The sequence below is a fragment of the Natrix helvetica genome (genome assembly GCF_964273705.1).
Source record: "Natrix helvetica genome assembly, chromosome: 1".
In the NCBI taxonomy this organism is placed as follows: domain Eukaryota; kingdom Metazoa; phylum Chordata; class Lepidosauria; order Squamata; family Natricidae; genus Natrix; species Natrix helvetica.
In genome coordinates this window covers 83,181,070-83,202,075 of record NC_138548.1, presented here as the reverse complement: position 1 = coordinate 83,202,075, position 21,006 = coordinate 83,181,070, and the positions used below count along the sequence as shown (strand labels likewise).

General features: G+C 42.8%; 1 long non-coding RNA gene across 1 annotated transcript; it reads left to right on the top strand.

The window, feature by feature from the left end:
• Window positions 1-238: 238 nt before the first annotated feature.
• Window positions 239-17,075, top strand: LOC309400108. Its single transcript, XR_014176605.1, has 2 exons — window positions 239-663; window positions 13,530-17,075. It is a non-coding gene; the product is annotated as an uncharacterized lncRNA (long non-coding RNA).
• Window positions 17,076-21,006: the final 3,931 nt, after the last annotated feature.

Here is a 21,006-nt window from a genome sequence, read left to right as displayed (position 1 = left end):
TCTGAGTTAAAGACAACCCTTCTGAGGATGAAAACAGTGTCACTGAAAGGAATAAGGAAGGAAATGTCATTGCAAAGACATTTCAGTTATCGAGACTTCAAGCAAATTTGCGTAGGCAGAGAGATAGAAAGACAGATTTCATCTCCTGGAAGTATAATATAATCCTTGAAGCATGACACCCGTTTTATTGGTATATAGATGACCAACAAAATCAGAAAGTATTTTGTACATTAAAAAATATAATAAAATGACTGAATAATACAGGCTTGAGTCACATTTATGCAACATTAGAACTTCAGCATTTCTTTAGAACTGTCGTTTACAAATGATTAATAGGCAACACTGTTTATAAAGTCAAGTTGGTCTCAGCCTTTTGTTTCTGTTGTGGGTGCAGTTGTTTGAACTGTGTTGGAGAAAAAAAATGGGTATATGGATCTCAGTACATTTTGTTCCTTCAGCAAGTTTAGTTTAGTCTCCTCCATATGCTTTTAATTGTCAGCTGGGCTTATAATAATTTTCCTTCTTCTGAAGCAGGAGTACTGGCTCTGAGAAAAAGATGGAGAATAGTATTGTGTGCTGCTCATGATACATGCGGAAAGGAATTTCAGGATTTTATGGTGAATTTTATATTCCAATTTCCAGATGTGCATGGATTGCTGTGAGGTAGGTCACAATGACCGTTAGAATCCCCTTCAGCTCTATTATTCTTGACTCTAAAGGTATCTGGCAGTAATTTCTTTTAGTTTTTATTGATTTATTTATATCCCACCCTTATTATTTTTATAAACAATCAAGGCAGCAAACATATATAATAGCCCTTCCTCCTCCTATCTTCCCCACAATAACAACCTTGTGAGATGAGTTGGGCTAAGAGAGGGAGAGTCACCCATCTGTCTTTCATGGCTAAGGTGGAACTTGAGCTCAGAGTCTCCTGGGTTCTAAACCACAAGACCAAAATGGTTGTCCCAGTGCATAAAAGCAATAATACATAGACCTGACAAAAGACAATTGATAATCTGGGGATCAGCTTCACTGGCAACAGACCAAAGAAGAGTAAGTGATGGGCAAATATGACTCATTTCTCCCATGTGCAAATATAAACGTGTGAGGAGAACTCTGCAAATTGTCATTTGGCTGATCAACATCTGAAATTTCTCTAAAAGCAAATAGAAATTAATTTTTTGCCCTATAAGATGCACTTTTTTACTCCAAAAAAGAGGGTGAAAATCTGGGTGCGTCTTATACGCCGAATGTTTAATGTTTCCATTAACAAACCGTTCAAAGTTCTGATGCGAGAGGAGTGGTACACCTGGATGGCAGCTGGGAACCATGATCTGACGCCTACTGGGCGATGAAGAGGCCCACTATCACACAAGTGTGTGAATGGGTTAAAAGGTCATGGGACTCCGTGAAGGAGGACATTGTTGTAAAATCCTTCAAGAAGTGTGGCATTAGTAATGCCTTGGATGGAACAGAAGACGACGTCTTATTTGACACCAGTGAGGAAGAAAGTGATGACAATGACTGCGTGGATCTGTCCTTCCTCATTTCTGATAGCAGCGAAGAAGAGGAATTCTTGGGGTTCGAATAAAAACATTACAGCCTTATTTTTGTTACTTTCACTGTTTACTGACTTTACTGACTGTTAATGAGAGTAAAGATAGTTCTTAATATGTTACATGGTTGACATAAAATTGTTCTTAAACTGCTGTTAACTTTATACAGTCGATATAAAATATTTTACTACAGTATTTGGTTCAGAATCTTTTTTTTCTAGATTTTCCTCCTTTAAAATTGGGTGCGTCTTATATTCCGGAGCGTCTTATAGGGCGAAAAATACAGTAATTCAAAGGCATATTGTCTATTTTGCTTCACTTTGGCTGCTAAAATGACTTCTGATCAAGTTCAAAAAGCTCATCTTCTAAGGACGGCCTCCTGCTGAGGATGAAACTAAAAGAAGGGTATACAAATATATTCACATCCACCCTCCTGTGTGACAGTTCAGCACGAATCTAAATAAGAACAAAGAGAAGAGTGTTCAGAATCCATATGCAACTGAAATCACTAGCTTGCGCTATAACAACTCAGCTTACAATATGTAAATTTGTTTGTTTCAACAGTTGTTCCTCTTGCAGGAGGAAGCTGTGTAATTTGCAGGAGATTTTTGTAGAAAAGGAGTGAATTGCCCTACTTCAACTGGGAAACACAATGAGTGAATATTCTTTTCTGGCCATCTTGACCATTCAGAGCAATTCATCCCAACAGTGATTTCCATCTTGGCTGAGAAATGATTCAGCCGTTCTCCCCATGACAAAAACAAAGAGACTGGGAGAATACAAAAACTGAAGGTGGGAGCGAAAACAGCAACAGACACTGTGTTCTTTCACAATATGAGAAGAACACTGATTATATGCAACCTGCATCTGAATCATTCTTTTTGATAGCTATTAATAATCCAGGTTAGTCTTGCTACTCAAAAGACTAAAATGTCTCTGTGGGGAAAAAGGGGGCCACCTCCCTGAATGGAAAGGACTAGCATACTCCTATCCTTGCAATTGGCAAGGCTTGGGAGCCTTTGCAAAAGTGCTTATTAAAATCCAAATTGCGAGAAAGAGGGAGCCATTTCATTCAGAAACCAAGATCCTCATTAGGTAGAACATTCCATTGTCACGTATCCAATCTGGGTTGATCACCGGGACCAAAGGTTTAGTCTTCTGAGCTTTCACACTTCTGCTTAAGCTCATCGTCAGGTAACTTATCTCCGTGCTTTGGGCTATTCTATGTGTGGTATTTATTATGGTGCCTGTTGTGTGTGGCTTTTAAATGTTGATTGGGGTTAGATGTTGTTTTAGGTGTTGATGGCTGGCTATTAAGTCATTTGCTGTGGTCCAGTAGATTATATTAGGGAGGAAAAAGAAGAAACAAGGTACAAGACCGGGCACATCCTGCCATACATAAAAACATTTTGGAAGCAGCAAAATGAACCACCCAGAGGTTACCATATGAGGACAAATTAGGCATTGTAAAGATCACTTGGAGGTAGGAGATACTTCCAATGTAATCTATCAAATCCCCTACATGTAGTGCCCCTGTGAATATGTAGGAGGCACGGGGAGGAAGCTAACCACCAGACTGCAAGAACACAAGCAAGCAGTCAGGCAAGAAAACCCAAACTTATTGGTAGCCTCACATTGCAATAAACAAGGACATATATTCAATTTTGCAGCTATTAAGATTGTTGGATGAGCAGGCACAGAAACAGCTAGGGAAGTGATTAAAGCCTGGGCCCTTGTCAGCCAAAAGGATTGCTGATTTATTACCATCTTATCAAGTTCTTAAGAGGTGAGGTCTTGGCAGCACAAGGAAACAGCCAATGACTTAATAGTCAGCCATCAACACCTAAAACAACATCTAAAAGCCACACACAAGAGGCACCTTATAAATACCACACAGAGAATAGCCCAAAGCACACATTCTACTAGAGAGACCAAAAAATGCTTTTTCAAGAGAAAACTGGATTTTCTGGTTTTTCTTTGAAGATGTTTCACTTCTCATCCAAGAAGCTTCTTCAGCTCTGAGTGCATAGCTAAATGTCTATGGAGCTTCTCAGTCATCCAGGTCATGGTTGTCCCAAAGGTGCTTTTTCAAGAGGCAACTGGACTTTCTGGTTTTTCTTTGAAGATGTTTCACTTCTCATCCAAGAAGCTTCTTCAGCTGATGTATATTTGAGCTGAAGAAGCTTCTTGGATGAGAAACAAAACATCTTCAAAGAAAAAAAAAGTCAACTTGAAAAAGCACCTTTGGGACAACCATGACCTGGATGACTGAGAATCTCCATAGACTACCAGAGAGAGGTTCCCTGAGGATGGTCTCCAATACAAGTCCAAAAGCTCGGAAGACTACTGTAAACCTCTGGTCCTGGTGTCTGACCCATATTGGATCCTGCAACATTATTCTGGGGCACATATATTCAGCTTCATTGCATTGTCAATTCTGTTGTGCCAATGTAGGAAGCATACTCTGGGAAGATGTTGACAACAATGGGATAACCTGAGTTTATTTCTCAATTCAGATGGCATTTTGGAGTTCAGATACTGGACAATGATGGCATGGAATGTACTAATTGGACATTTGTTGGTTTACAGAACAGTTTAGCAGCTCAATGAGCCAAGCATGTTGATTGAAGCACGGAATAGACAAAGAGAGAGAAAGAGAAAGAAAGAGAGCAACTACTGTCCCTGCTTTGACTACCAAAAGCCATGGAATGTCAAGGAGCGTTTGGGAGGCAGAAAAAACTCTCCCAAAAGATTGAAAAATGGAAGAATGGGATAGAATAAAGTGGCTAAAATGTTGAATCATCCATATATTTGTTGCCAAAGGATTGTCCTCTGTTTGAAGAGATGTCTTGTCTGGGTCCGATTTAAAGAGAATCCTCATAGAGAAGACCAAGAAGCTTGATATCGTCTCTCATCACTTAATAGACCAAATAGGTAGGCAAGTCACCTGGTTTTTATTTCCTCCAGTATTATGAGCCATTTTGTATTCCTAGTTTTTTCCGAATGTGTGTCAATACACAGCATGTATCTTGTTGGGATGAAAGCAGACTATAGTGATATAATCTAGTAGAAATCCAAGCTTGCAAAAAATATCATAGCTTTGTAAGGGGCAAAACTAAGTTTTGATTGCCTGCCCAACAGTATCCAAACTTATGGCTATTGACGTTACCTTTGGCAGAGAATGTTGCATAGGACACCTGAATTGAGAACACTTGTTCTCTCTTATGCATTATTCTGAATGTGATTCTAAGACAAAATTATTCTCATAGTTTACATGTATGAATGGTTGAGAATAGGCAAAATAATACTGCAAAATTATAGGTTCATATGAGGGTTCAAGAGTGGTGAGCGGTGTCTGATGAGTTTGGTGTGTTTTATGTGTCTGCGTGTGTATGTGTACAAAGCATTAGCCAAGGATATAAGGATGATGAGATATTATGAATGTTGGACAAACAGTTATTTTGTAATGTCAAGCATGGATTTTGGAGAAATGGACACGAAGGGAAAGAAGTGGGAAAATGGGAAAGCAGAATGCAGGAAGAGAATCAACAGAAAGTACATCTGAAAAGGTATTAGAATACAGATTAACTTTCCAACAGAATGATTAGAAAGTGGAAGCAAAGAAAGAAGTTGGAGAAGCTATTTGGTGATATAGAAGTGAACATTGGATGTGTCAGGAGAAACATAAGAGTAAGTTAAATGCCATAGGAATGGCATATTTAAGAAGTGTTAAGATGAGAAGTGTAAAAAGCAAAAGGCGAAAGGTATATTCATGTAGTCGGATCAAAGATGGTTTGTAAAGATAAAAACATATAGAGAGATGTATTGCATGGTGTTGGTATAAAATAGATTTAGCTATTTTTCTTTTTGTTTCATAGTTCATTACTTTTGTTTGTTATATCCTACCCTATTTCTGCACTTTGCATGATAATAGTGTATGTGCCATCAAGTTGATGTTGACTTTTATAGTGACTGCATAGACAGATTTCCCCCCCAAGATGATCTATTCCCAATGTGGTCTTTCTCCATAGTGAGGGGGAGGAGTATCCAGGATGGGTTGACCTTGTCGTCTCTTGATTGGGCTGAGTCAGATGAGCTCTTTAGGCCACGCCTTGGTCACCAGGCTCCACCCCAGTTATCGACTCAGCCCTCAACTGGGCTGTTGTGCCATCCAGGAACTCCCGAGAATCCTAAGGGAAAAAAACTAGAGACCTTTTAAAAGAAGCACAAAACGGCCTGAGTGAGTATCTGAGCTCCCCGAGCGGAGGAAATTTTTTGCCAAAAGCCCCCTTGGGGGCGGCAAGCAGCCCAGGCATCTGAGTGAGACAAGTATCACTCAGAAAAGGAATTCTGCCGGGCAAGCAAGGAGCAGAGGGCATCTGAGTGAGACAAGTATCACTCAGAAAAGGCCTAGGTCACTAAGGATGACCTGGGTCACTCAGCAAGGACTGCCAGCCCCTCTGCAACGCTGAGCCTCTGCAAGCCTCACCAGAGCACAGCGGGACCCTGGAGCAGAGCTCATTTATGAGACAATGCTTCCAGAAGGCTAATTCCTCCCGCAACAAGGAGCGCGGGGGCTCTTTGAGCATAAGCCCGCCTTTCAGGCCCGGATTGAAGCCCCCTTTGAATTTCGGTGCGAATCGCCTTGGGGACCATGTGCTCCAAGATGACGATGTCCTCCTCCTCCGAGGACACAAGCTGGAATCTGGTCCCTGGGGCTATACCAGCAGCCCTACAAGAGAATCTCCAAACAGGTTTGAAACCCCTCCGGAGGCCTTTTCCGAGGGGGGCAGGCAGCTAAAGGCTAAAAGCAAAGCCAAGCACATTCCCCCCCCTCAGAAGAGTACAAAACGCGGCAGAGTTCTGAGCAGCCCAAGCCATGTGCGTTTGTTTGGAGCTCAGGGGGAGGGGCAGAGCCAGCTCCTTTCTGGTGCGAATCGCCCTCCTGAGGAGATTTCAAGCCGTGGGGGAGGGGGCACGAGCAGCAGCACAGGCAGGGGAAGGAGCCAGTTCTTCTCACCTCTGAGGGGGCAGAAGGAGGCTAAAGAGGCCCCCACAGCTGCAGCTGGCCCCTTGCCAGACGCTTCCCCTAAGGAAAAACCAAAGGAAACCCTAGGAGCCCAGAGATAGATTCAAACTACAAAAGATATTTTGCAATAAGGCTGCAAAAAAGCCCTGCTCCAGTTCTGATAACAGGCTTCCCTGGGGCAATGTTCAGGGCTTTCCTCCCCTGGGGGAGGGGCAGAGGGGGTTTCCTTGCAGCTATCAAAGGATTGGGGAGGTTGGCTCTTGGCTACCTGACTCCTTTCTCATTCAAATTTCGCTTCCATGGAGACCTTTCCATAAAGCTTTTACACTCTCCCCTTTAGGCTAAATCACAGGCATTTGCCCTTATTTAGTCTGAGTTGCTGGTTAGAATGTGCCTTCTAACTTCCAGAACCTGCTTCCTAGGATATCAGACCTGGTGAGCACTTTTCCACAGACAAAAACAGGACTTAACCCAAGAGGGGGGGGGGAAATATAATTCTAAATATGAGAAGCAAAGGCACAGGGCACTAGAACTCATAGGCAAGAAGGCTAACAGCGGGGGAGGGGGGGCTCCCTGGACTAGGACAGGAGGATATAAGTCCAGGGATGTCACCCAGCAAAGCTGCAGAGAAAGACCCCTCTGCAAGGGAGGGTGCCCATTGACACCCCGGGTCTCTGGGGCCCTGTCCAGGGAGGGCAATCACACCCTTTCCCAATGCCACCCCGGTTGCCTCCCCCCCCGGGCCCTCCTCCCAAGCCAGCTAATCTGGATGGGCTGGCAGGAGTGCGAGCCAGATGCTGTTCTTCAAAAATATTTGGAATTCATATATATATATATATATATATATATATATATATATATATATATGTATGTATGTATGTATGTATGTATGTATGTATGTATGTATGTATGTATGTATGTATGTATGTATGTATGTATGTATGTATGTATATACATACATACACATACACACACACACACACACACACACATCTCTAATTGATTGAAAGTTGGATTGTGAGTAGCATTGAACTGGATTGTTAATTATACACACACATCTCTAATTGACTGAAAGTTGGATTGTGAGTAGTATTGAACTGGATTGTTAATTCCCCACCATGGTATACTGGCCTTAAAAGCCTAACTGTCATTTGACAGGGCCTTGCCAGTGGGGCCTATTTCAAACGCTTATGCTCCAGGCCACTAGTGGTCTATCGTGGCTTTCCCTAGCACAGGAGCACTCTGCAGCTCCTCACAGAATTGGAGAATGACAGGGACTGTCAAAGCAGCCGTGAGCACCTGCGCCATCCCTTTTGAAGAGCGCCGAGTGCAGTGGAGACTAATTGGCCTAAATTGACTGTTGGACCAATAGCTCCACTTGAGAACTTCCTTTGCCGCTTCAGGGCTTGGGGCTCTGGCCAAGGGTGGCAGCTTCCCCTGCACAGGCCACATATGGCAACCAGCCCTAGCCTCGACTTGCCGGCATGGTGATACCATCCCCTTCTGACCTAGGTTTTCCCTTGTGTACACCCAATTTCAGATATTAGGGCCAAGGCTCTGTGGCAGGGTAGGTCAGAGGTAGTTGATACCCAGGCAGAGGATTCCCCTGTCTTCCCTGTCCAGTCACAGGATGCTCAGGCCTCGGATTTGAGGGAAGCCTAATGAGGGAGGAAACCACCTCTGAGGAGGACGGTATGCCATCTGCCACTTCCAACCTTTCTGGTCTCCTCCAGCCTTTGCTATTCAAAAATCTCTTATTCAAAGCTAAGGCCTCAGCCAAATTGGCAACATGTCTCGGAGATGACTGTGCACGGCCAGTGATAGCAGCAGAAAGGGTAGCTCTTTGTATTTGAGTACAATGACAATAAAGATCTTACTTACTTATATTTGCCATGGAGGCAGAGGCAGGGCCCCCACCAAGGTTCCTTCCTGATCTGATTAATAGATAGAGGGCATCTTCGACTTCAGGTCCAGTGCCCACCTCTAGTGGCAGGACAAGGATATAGTCCAGGGGTTTCTGCCACCTAGCGCTGAGGCTCTGGGGTCTGCCTTGCACACCTCTGATAATAGGCCGGGGTACTTGAGGAGGCTCTACAGCCTGAGGTCAAGAAGCAGACATCACTATAACGAGTTTCAGGCAGTGGCCTGGGCATTAAGAGCGGCTATGGCCGCTCCTCTCCCTTTTAATCTTTCTTGTCTGATCTGCTTTCAGGATTACAGCTACTCCCTGCAGCGGACGTCAGAGACACCAGGACCTTAACAAAATGGTAGATTCAGAAGCAGGCTCGGTTTCTCTGTCATCAGAAAGACAGCTCTCTCTCAGACAGCTAGCCTCCCAGGTAGTCAGGGTGCGTGGGGTATCTCTAGTCACTCTGACCAAACTGCTAGACACCAGGGTGTCCACCATTGGCATGGTTCCTCAGGCTCGCTTCCTCACCAGGGACATCCAATGGTTCCTGTTGCCTTTCCAGTGAAGGCGCATGAGCTGCTCCCAGACCAAAGTCCTTCTTCCAGTAGAAGTCCCCCACTCACTGCCCTGGTGGACATCCCCGGCAATAACCAAGGGTGAAGTCTCAGAATGCCAGACCAGGTGACAGTAATAATAGATGCCAGTCTGTTCAGGTGGGGCGCCCATCTGTGGGCTCAGAGGGTGCAAGGACAATAGAGCCAGGCAGAACTGACTCACAACATAAGCTGGTTGAAGCTCAAGGCGGTCTGCCTGGCCCCTGTTACAATTTTACCGCTTGATCAGGGCAATCATATTTTAGTCCTCACGGACAACATCACCACCACCGCTCACATAAGCAGACGGGTGGGGGGGACCAAATTGAAGCCCCTCAGGCGGGAGGCCAAAAGACTGGGACAGGGGGCCGAAAGGAACCTCTGTCGTTGACTGCGGAACATATAGTGGGGGTGGACAATATCAGAGCCAACCGGGTAAGCCAGGCCGATGCGGACAACTTGGAGTGGGGACTGCAGCCAGCAATCTTTGACGAGGTGGCGACGCACTTCGGACGCCTGGAGGTCAACATATTTGCCACTCCTCCCAACACCCAGCTCCCGAGGTTCTACTCCAGGTACCAGACACGGGGTGTGGAGGGGGTGGACGCCCTCCGATGCCCATGGGCCCAAGGACTACTCCAGGCCTATCCTTCTTTGCCCCTGATTCCCAAGGTCATACAAAAATCCTTTGGGAGGGGGCAGAGATGGTGCTAATTACCCCACACTGGCCCCGGAGGCTGTGGTTGGCCGATCTCCAATCTCTCTCGGTGGACAGGCCCTGGAAGATCCCCCAAGAGAGGATCTCCCTCAGCCAGGGGTCGCTGGAGCACCCGGACCCTCAGTGGCTCCAGCTGACCACTTGGCGCTTGAGGGAAGACCACCTCTCCCCTAGGGTCATACTGACCATCCGGGTGGCCCGCAGACCCCACAGAGCGCATTTATGGCGCTACATGGCGGGCCTTCTCAACTTGGTGCACCTCCAGGGGTCACGATCCAGTTGGGATCGCTGTTCCACAGGTTCTGGACTTTTTCCAGGTGGGTCTGGACAGAGGTTTAGCCCCCCAATACAATTAAGAGACAGGTCTCGGCTATTTCATTGGTACTCCTGTGGGGAAGGGCTCAGGTGTTGACTTACCACCCTGTGGTCAAGCTATTCCTCAAGGGGGCATCCAACCTAAAGCCACCGACGGTTCTCAGGTGCATGTCCTGGGACTTGCACTAGGTATCCAATGCTTTGACAGGCTCTCTGTTGAACCATTATAAACTCCTTCGCATAAGTTTTGGACCCATGAGGTGGCCTTTCTGGTGGCCATAACCTATGCCAGGAGGAGATCTGAACTATAGGCACTGTCTGCCAGGGAAGATCCCTGCGTGTTCCACTAGGACAGGGTGGTGCTAAAGTTGGACCCCTCCTTCACTCCCAAGGTGTGCTCGGGTGTCCATCGCTCGCAGGAATTGATATTGCCCAATTTCTGCCCGCACCGTTCTCACTCATTAGAGAGGAAGGGACACACCCTGGACGTAAGGAGGGCTCTGAGGATTTACCTTAGAAGAACCGACCGAACAGGAGATCCGAGTTTGTCCGTTTGTCTCCTTCCAGACGGGGTCCTGGGGGAACAAGGTGACTTCCACCACCATAGGCAGGTGGTTACGAATCTGTATTGGTACCCCCTACCAAGCACGGGGTCTGCAAACACCCAGCTCCATTACAGCGCATTCCACACGAAGCACGGCCATCTCAATGACCTGGGCCACTCAGGCCTCATTGTTGGAGATCTGTAGGGCAGCTACTTGGCCCACCCCTCACCATTCGTGAGGAACTACAAACTGGACTCCTTTGCCTCTGCAGAGGCTCCATTCGGGCGCAGGGTGTTGGAGGCTGTGCGTAGGGCGGAGGTGACGCCTCACCAGGCATATGTTTGTGTGTGTCTTTAACAGGCGTAACCCTCCCTAGGGACGTGTAGGCTTTGGTACGTCCCATCCTGGATACTCCTCCCCCTTACTATGGAGAAAGGGCGTTGGTACTTACCTGATACGCCTCTTCTCATAGTGGGGAAGGAGTATCCAGCCCCGCCCTGATATGGTTATGTAAGCAAAAGGAGATATACCTGGTTGTCGCACTGTTCTGTTAGGTAGCAAGAAAGACATATGTTTGGTTGTTGAACTGCTCTATTAAAGGAGTAAATAGACAAGATTTGAAACTAAGACAAAAGTCTGGAGTGGATGGCACAACGAGTCGGATAGAGTTCTTCGCCGATAACTGGGGTGGAGCCTGGTGACCAAGGCGTGGCCTAAAGAGCTCATCTGACTCAGCCCAATCAAGAGAGGACAAGGTCAACCCATCCTGGATACTCCTCCCCCACTATGAGAAGAGGCGTATCAGGTAAGTACCAACACCCTTTTTCTAACAGTGCTCCCATTACTGTAATTGAATCCATCTACCAGACTCTTTTTCTTTTTCCTTCCACATTTCCCAGCATTATAGATTTCTCAGTAGAATTAAATCTTTACACAATGTATCTAAAATAAGATGATTTGAGCCTGGTGTTTTGCACCTTCAGTAAGAATTCTGAATTGATTAATGCTGTGATCGATTTATTTGCTTTCTTAGTATTTTCAGGAGGTTCCCCCCCCCCCCTAATACCAATGTGCAGAAATATCAACACTTTTTACATCCTATTGTTCAAACTCTATTGGAGTACGGCAGCTAATAAATTCAAATAAACAAACAAATAAAGAATAGAATAGAATTCTTTATTGGCCAAGTGTGATTGGACACACAAGGAATTTGTCTTTGGTGCATATGCTCTCAGTGTACATAAAAAGACAAGATACATTCGTCAAGAATCATAAGGTGCAGCACTTAATGACAGTTGTAGGATACAAATAAGCAATCAGGAAACAATCAATATCAATATAAACCGTAAGGATACAAGCAACAAAGTTAAAGTTCTGCAGTCATAAGTGGAAGGAGATGGGTGATAGGGACGATGAGAAGACTAATAGTAATAGTAATGCAGCCTTAGCGAATAGTTTGACAGTGTTGAGGGAATTATTTGTTTACCAGAGTGATGGCGTTTGGGGAAAAATGTTGTGTTTAGTTGTCTTGGTGTGCAGTGATCTATAGCGTCATTTTGAAGGTAGGAGTTGAAACAATTTATGTCCCATCTTAGTCCCATTTTAGGCATAAAAGTCTAAGTCAGAGTGGGTCAGTCACTGTCTCTCAGCCCAGCCCACACCAGGCTGTTGTTGTGAAGAAAATAAAGGGGAAGGACTTAGGAAGGAATATTAAGTATATTCACTGTCTGGATTATTTATGAAATAATAAAAGCAGGATTAATTTCAAATAAATTTTTAAAAAGTCAATTTTACATTCCATAGCATATCCTAGGCTAAACCATTGCTTCATGATGTTAGGCCTGCAACCATGTTCCTTTTGGATCTTCTGCCTGCCCCACTTCTATGCTACTCTGCTGTTTCCATAGTGGGGAAATGGGAGGGGGCATAGTATGGAGTAGAATGTTATGTAGCCACAATAAAATTCCTTTCTAGATTGCCAAGGTCATCCTTTGTCTCTACACCTCTGCACCTGACTAGAACTGGATGGGTGGAACTGCCAACATGGCAGTGGAAGATTGGACCATGTGATGGACTTATGGGTGTGGGGGCAAGATCATGAACTTTAACTTGGGGGGGGGGAACGGAAGAAGCTTCAGATTCAGGTTTTCCCCCAGATGTTCCAGCATGGCTCTCTTAATAAATTGGAACTTTGAGCAGCACATTGCCTTGGACTAATTTAATTTTGGATGCTATCTGGAAAGCCGACACATGATTTCTGTAACTTGCAACATGATTGCAAGGATACAGCTTTCCAGATACTGTGTGTATGAAAGAAATGCCTCTTGTTGAAAAAGAATTCTTCTTTCTCCCTCTCTTCCTCCTCCTCCATGTTAGATTATCCAGTAGCTTCTCAAACTTCATTCCTTTACATATGAAGTTATTCAACATGCTGTGAAGATGAATTCTCATTGCAAAAGCCAGCCAATGTTCCCATACTTAAGGTTTTCCCTATTTCCCATTTTCAAATTTCCATTTCATATGATTAATTGGCAGTCATACAAGGAGAAAAATGCTACAAGTTTAGGTTATGAGAAATTAAGGAAGGAGAAAATAGAACTATGAAATTAAATGAGCAAATGAGGATGAAGGAAAAGGCACTATTGTTTTAATCAGACTAGAGGGCAACGATTAATAAGAGAGCCTTCCCTGGTAGACGGTTCAGGCTTCCCTGTTAATGTATTTCTTAGTTTGGTCCAAACAGAATAAATGGTTCTTCTGATTTATTTTATTCTCTCTTAGCTTTTCCTTCCTATTTCCTTTACGTTTCTTACTTTGTGTTGCTTTCATTAAACATAATCCAACATCTTATTGTAATCATGCAGGGAAGCCAAGATTTGTTGAACGTGAGTGAAAACAATGGCTATGCTTAGTCTTCAGACATCTGTAAACTGTCATGTAGAAGATGGAAAAGAATTCTCCCATACCGAAGAACTAGGAGCTTTGGAGAGACATTGGATCTGGACATTCATTGGAGGAATATTTTACCTTACCGTAAGTGGAATCTCCTAGAAGTATGAGCTATTTGGGAGTAGAACAGTGTGTTCTTGGAAATGGAGGGATCTCCACTGGAAGTATTTAATTAGAATTGGAGTGCCTACCTACCCCCCGTTTGAAAGAAAAGCTTTCAAATTTATAGTAGCATAACTAAAAGCAGAAACAACTTATCTGTCACAGCAGGATATCTTTTGGTTACTAGATTGGCTATTGTGGAAAACAATGCTTCGTTTGTTAATTTCTTACCCTTACTGCATTTGCAATATGTTTTAGCACACTGTATGGAAGCAACTCTTGAAAATGTTGAAAGCAGTTAATTAAAGTGTGCTCTTTCTTTATAACTTTATAGTACTGCTACAGAATGTACAGGACAGGTGATGTTTCCATAGCAATTCCTGCATCATGTATCCACTCCATTCAAGGAGCCAGCTGCTTTCCTGCCTTGACAACCTGACCGGTACAAGCCTTTCTTTTCTTTCTTTCTTTTTCTTCCCAGAGATTTGATTACGTTTTGCAGTCGACCTGAATCAAGTGGTGCTTAAAATATTGAATGTGAGGCAGTCAATAGGAAAAATAAATGGGGCAATAAACAATTGAAAACTGTTTTGCGTAGTTGCGCCGAAGCATCTGTAGAAAAGTGCGTGATAGCATTTAAAAGCTCAAGGATGTTTAGCTGAAAGTGAATTGGGAGGAAGGATGTTAATTCAGTTTGTGGCCACTATAATAGAGTATGAAGTTTTCCAGATGACCATCTCATTTGTTATCTAAACCTTTATCACGGAAGAACAAATGCTATGCTTGTATATATATTTATATTTCTATGGTAACATTCATAGTATTTCATTTACCCACAGCCCAGCATGGGAAATGTTGGGCTCCTCATAGGACAATTGGTCGGTGTTTCTTTTAACCATCTCCAAGCTTGCCCATTGATTCTCAAATTCTTCTCTATACACGGTATCAACGTTATGAGTTCCGAACTGACTAAAATGTTCCCTCCAATGATCTAAACCCAGTGGTGGGATTCAGCCAGTTCGGACCTATTCGGGAGAACCGGTTGTTAACTCTCTAAGCCATTCGGAGAACCAGTTGTTGGAAGAAATTTCCTTTTGTTTTTTTCCACTTTACAGGACTAATCCTGTAAGGAAGGCAGGAAGGAAACATTCGTTGTTCTAGCCTAATCTTTGTTGCCCTGCTTACAGAAACTGCCTCTCTGGTTAACCCATATTACATTGTAACACTAAGGCGAAGCACCCATTGGCGTGAGTGACGTTGAGTTGGCCACGCCCACCCAGTCACATTTGGGTTTGTGTATCTGCATCTGGGTAGAAAATTAAGGGTAGAAATGGGAAATGAAAGTTGTCTGGATGCAAATTGCTTCCAATCTCACCCTTAACAATGCCCTTTCCCCCGCTTCCATCTGAAATGACAGATTTAAGGCTGATAAATAAATTTTTGGATGATTTTAAGAGCGGTGATGGGAGAGGTGAATTGTCTAGAGCTCTCGTATTGCTACATTCACTCTTAAAAATCTCTTCAAAATGCAAAGAAGAGTCAAAGTTGTTCAAGAAATTGGTAATTTGGGTACGTGGAGTATTTTTCAAAAGTAAATATGGGAATGAGACCTAATCCAGCAGGTATATTCTCATGTTTTTGCTCATATTGTAATCTGTATTTACTATACCAACTTTTAGTACCTTGATTCAAGATGTTGCGTGATGGCAGCTCACAAATTGCCATTTTCTGCTCTGATGAGTTTCATATATCCCTTCAGGCTTTTAAATACTCTGAACAGGCTATAAATTAGGTAAGGAACAACTTCTGTGAGTAAAAATATTGATGCACTGATGTTATGCAATGAGGAAGATAAATTACGCAGTTGAGTCTAGTTTGTGGGAAATAGTTGTTAAGGTTTTCTAAATTACCAATGAACTTTTGTCATTCTTTACTAAATTGAACATCCAATTTTTACAGTTGTTGTAAAACATACTATTGAAGCTGACAGGAAGACTTGCACCAATAGCAGCATGATGCTCAGGAGATCAGAGATGAGTCAGCTAATGAGAAGATGCTAGGAAGTAGAGGAATAATATAACTTGTTGCCTAATTTACATAACATGCCCAAATGTGATATAGCAATAGCAGTGGTGGGATTTTACTACCTGTTCTGTGGCCGTGGTTTGGTGGGAGTGACTTGGCTTTGCGGACGTGGCAGGGGAAGGATACTGTTAAATCTCCATTCCCACCCCACTCCAGGGGAAGATTACTGCAAAATCCCCATTCCCTCCTGATTAGCTAGGACTCGAAAGGGAGAAAATAGATGGGAGCAAGGCTAGTGAGAGGTGGTATTTACCGGTTAGGGTTAGGGTTAGGTTAACCCTAACCGGTTCTCCAGAACTGGTCAGAACCTGCTGAATACCACCTCTAGATTTATGTACTGCTTTACGGTGCTTTACAGCGTTCTCTAAGCAGTTTACAGAGTCAGCATATTGTTTCCAACAATCTGGGTCCTCATTTTACCGGCCTCAGAATGATGGAAGGCTGATTCAAGTTTGAGCCAGTCTTCTCACTATGTCTAGAATCCCATGTATAGGTTGGGATAAATTCTACCAGCAGGTGTTAAACAGTAGTTTTTGGCTGCCTTAAGTGAAAAGGCTGACAATTTAACTTGACTAGGGAGTTTGCAGAATAAAATAAGTTGTCTGCTTAATTTGAGGTCTAATGATCTTCCTTAGAAGTTCTCAGAACTCTGTGCTTCTCTTTGTATGCAGTGAACATGCTGGTGTTGTGCCTTCTTTGGAGCGAGTCTGATGATGCTTCCCATGACCTTATGCATAGCTGGAGAGAGAAAGAGAAAAAAAAAACCTGTTTCTGAAAAATCAACTAAAAACAGCTTGGCCTTGAAAAAAGACATTTTCAGTAACTGTGTTGCAAGTATTTGCGTCAAGCAGCTGGATAGCCAAGCAGAAGCTTTCTCTACCAATGCCTGTGTTGAAAAGGTACATTAAGAAATCTGATGTGGCATGATTTGTAAAAAAATTCTGGCACCTCATACAAAGAGCAGTAGTGCTGTTTCTGCCCATCCCATCCTTTGCCTTTTCTGCCAATGTTGATAGATTCTTACCTCCAGTCAATATATAACTTTTTTTGTTTCGTTTTCTCAATTCTTGAGAAAGAATTCTTATTGCAAGGATACTTGGGTTGGGGTGACTTTGTCTGATTTCCAGGGGAATTCCTTGGGATTGTTTTCTTTTTGGTATGTTGGAATTTTGCCTGCTCTTTTCAATATATCTTGAGAACCCAAATATGAGGCCAAGGAAAAGATATCTGGTCAACACACAGGATATAAGGCTAATAACAACCGGGAATTGCAATATATGGTGTGCCTGCTTCTGTACCTTGTCCTAACACGGGAGAAACGTATTGGTCTAATACTGTGATGGTGAACCTCTGGCATGCCACAGGTAGCCATATCTGCCGGCACGTGAGCTATCAGTTCCAGTGCGCATGTGCACGCTGGCCTGATTTTCGGTCTTCCAGAGGGCTGAGGGAGGCCATTTCCGAACTTCTGGAAGGTCCATTGGGCCCGTTTTTCACCTTCCCCAGGCTCCAGAGGCTTTCCTGGAGCCTGAGGAGGACGAAAATGGCCTCCCCCGGCCCCCTGGAGGAAATACCAAGCTCAGCTTGGAGACAAGCAGTGCAGCATGCGTGGCGGGGAGTATGCGGGGGTTGTGCGCACATGTGCATGTGGGGGCATGCTTTGCATTGTAAGTGCTGGCACACATGTATGCTATTGCGTGAGCACGCTCGGGTTTTTGACACCTAACAACAAAATGGTTAGCCATCAAAGGGCCATTACCTACTCCTCTTTGTCTCTCTGCTTCCCCCCTTTTAGCCAGCAGCTCCAATCACCAGCCACAGGAAAGTTCAAATGAAATGGAGTTAAAGGGCCACTACCTACTCCTCTTTTTCTCTCTGCTTCCCCCCGTTCCAGCCAGCAGCTCCCTCTGCCACAAAGAAGAGGGAGTCAAACTATTCTCTAAGACACCTGAGGGTAGAACAAGAAGCAATGGGTGGAAACTAATCAAGGAAAGAAGCAACTTAGAACTGAGGAGAAATTTCCTGACAGTTAGAACAATTAATCAGTGGAACAGCTTGCCTCTAGAAGTTTTGAATACTCCAACACTGGAAGTCTTTAAGAAGATGTTGGATAGCCATCTGTCTGAAATGGTACAGGGTTTCCTGCCTAGGGAGGGGGTTGGACTAGAAGACCTCCAAGTTCCCTTCCAACTCTGCTATTGTATTATCGTATCACTGGTCTAATACATAAGATTTATAAGCTTCCCTTTATTCAGAGGATCTTTAATTATTTCAATCAATTTAAATGGCTGCCCATTTTGCAGCAGTGAATCTGGGCAGCTACGTTAAAACCTCAATAAAACAATCAAGAACAATAGCAATAGCACTTAGAGTTATATACCGCTTCACGGTGCTTTACAGCCCTCTATAAGTGGTTTACAGGGTCAGCATATTGCCCCCAACATTCTGGATCCTCATTAAATATACATATAATGGTAGCTGAGGAAAGTAAAATTTATATAAATAAACCAACCTCATCCATATTCATAAAAACAAGGCAAAACAATACAACCAAGGGCACTCTCTATTGGAGAGAAATGAGGTGAGTCATTTTCTCTAGCTACCTTCTAACCATGAGGTGTTTACCTTTAGCTTCCTTAACAAAAGGTATGCCACGTCTCAGACTATTAATACAATGTTGGCCATTCTTCTGGCTTCATAGCCTTCTTTTCTCTGAAAACTGTCTTAAATGAGCAACACTGCATCTTCGTCAACTACGTCAACTCTGTGCTCTTACTAGCTTGTTCAACAAGATATGCTCTGATAGAAGATTCTCTCTTATCAATCTCGGGTGGAGATTTTCTGTAGTTTTCCTTCCATCACCAGAATCTTTACCTTGAGATGCCAGAGGAAAAGCATGACAATCTCCCACCCATGGTAGCTAGAATTTTATATAGACAGAGATCCCAAGTCTAGACAAGCAGAGATGTGAGTCACATTACTTGGGATGGCTACCTTTTTTGTGTGCGTGGGTCAAAATAAGCCTGCCAAGTATTTTTAGGAGCATACAGAAGGGCCCTATTTTTTAAATGGATGGAATGCCACTGAGGCTACAATTATTTTAAAACAGAGGGATTAACAATTATAACCATTACCAGTACCATTACCACCATCAATAATCAAACAATCCCCCAACTGTTAATTAACAGTCCAATAGCAAACCTTACCCCTATAGTTTGATTTCTAAATATTAGGTTCTAGTCAATAATTAGTACAATCTATATAGTTATTGGGTGTCTCGAAAGAAAAAGCTAATAAATAAAATTGATTAGCCTTAAAAGTAATCACTTTACTAAGATAACCCCATTATCAGTAATTACATAAAGCTTAGAAAATGCTTGGTTGTTCCTACCTTACAGCATTTTTTTAAATTCCAAGTGAATTCTCTCTCCTTAAAGACTAAATCCAGCCACAACTTGGAACAATAATTGGGCATCAAAGCAATGTGAGCTTTTTTTAGACTCTCCTTTTTTTTAACCCCCCCTTTTTTTTTGTTAGTTGGACTGATTAGCTTCCTCAAAGTCTGAACTAGAAAACATGCATTCATCCAAACAGCACATGAACTGTTAAGTCTCTGCTTTGCCTGATACCTACATTTATAGTTTTGTTTCTCTATTTCCTCCCTTCATCTTACTCAAAGATAATAAAAGATGGAACAGTTTCTTCTCTGCATAAAGAAAATTCAGTCCTGAAGTTACAGTTCCTTTTTGTTGTATTTTGTTTTTGTTATCGAACACCCAATTTCTGAGTTGGTATTCCTTAAGCAAAATGTTACCTCAGTTCAACTAAGCTGACAAACAGCCCATCTGTAGACATCTGTGCTGTTCAGTAGATATTCTTACGGTGTTGGGGAGAGAAAATTATATATTTTTGCACTGCAATTACTACACTATTTTGCCAAATAGATAAAGCAGTGTATAGTCAGCTCTTCCCTGCTGCCCATATTCTTTTTTTTTTGTTCTTTCCTTAGCTTGTAGCAAGCTACCACATATCCCACCCAGAAGGAGAAATAAATTGACTGTTGCCTTATAAAGAATGACGCAGATCCATTTCCTGCTATAGATTTTCCAGCCAAGCACAATCAAACATAGTCCTAACTTCAGATAGATATGTTCTGTAATAACTGAAGCGAGTATAAGATAATTTTGATTTTATTTCCTGTTGAGATACACCTATGGAAAGGGAGATGTATGAAAAAGAAAGTATAATGTAGAAAAGGATTGCCATCAGCTAGGAGAATGACTTATAAAAAATGTTTGTTGACCGATTCAAGACATTATTTGGTTTACCAACTGGAAAGCTACTTAATGCAGATTTACTGCTGCAAAGATTGTAAAATAAATATTTATTGGCTCAGACAGAAGACATATCAGTCTTGGGTCCCTGCCCTCAACTTTTTCCCTTAACTGCATCTGGGCTAAATCCTGCCTATGCTGATGGATTCTCATAATCTGCTTGCTATGATGCTAGCATATAGAGGGTCGTTTTTGCTATTCCCTTTCAGAATAAACATTATGTGAAGTGCAGAAAAGGAGTAATAAAAGTGAGAAGGCACAAAATAGGAGACAAGAAGGAACTATAACTAAATCTAATTTATACCATCACTATTCACTGATGAAAATGCTCTCAAAAAGTACACTCTCTGTACCCTTTGATCCTTGAGAATCTTCCTTGCTTCCATCATGTCTATCTAATCAGTCATATTTTTCCTTTCCTTTTTTAAACTCAATTCTCTTCTTTTCAGATCCTCATCAATTCCATTTAACCATAACGTTCTCAGTTCCTCCCTTCATTCTTCACTCTTCCATCCTTCATTTGTTTTCTAATTCAGTCCTCATTCATTCTTTTTCTATGACAAAACCACCTCAGTATACTTCGTCACCATTTTTGTATTCAAACCATGTTCACTATCTATTCCTTCTTGATCCTATTTTTTTGTGGTTTTACTCCCCACATTTTTCAACTCACTTATTCCCACTGCATTCAACTTTTTATGTTTTTCCCATTGTACCCAGTTCTCAACATAGTGGGCAGAATCATGATACTATACACAGTCATGTTCAGTTTTTTCAACAAATCACTTACTTTCCTTACAACACACTACTTCGCTAGCCTTTGCTACCATTTTTCTTCCATCTTTAGTATATGCTTATTCCCCCCCCACCC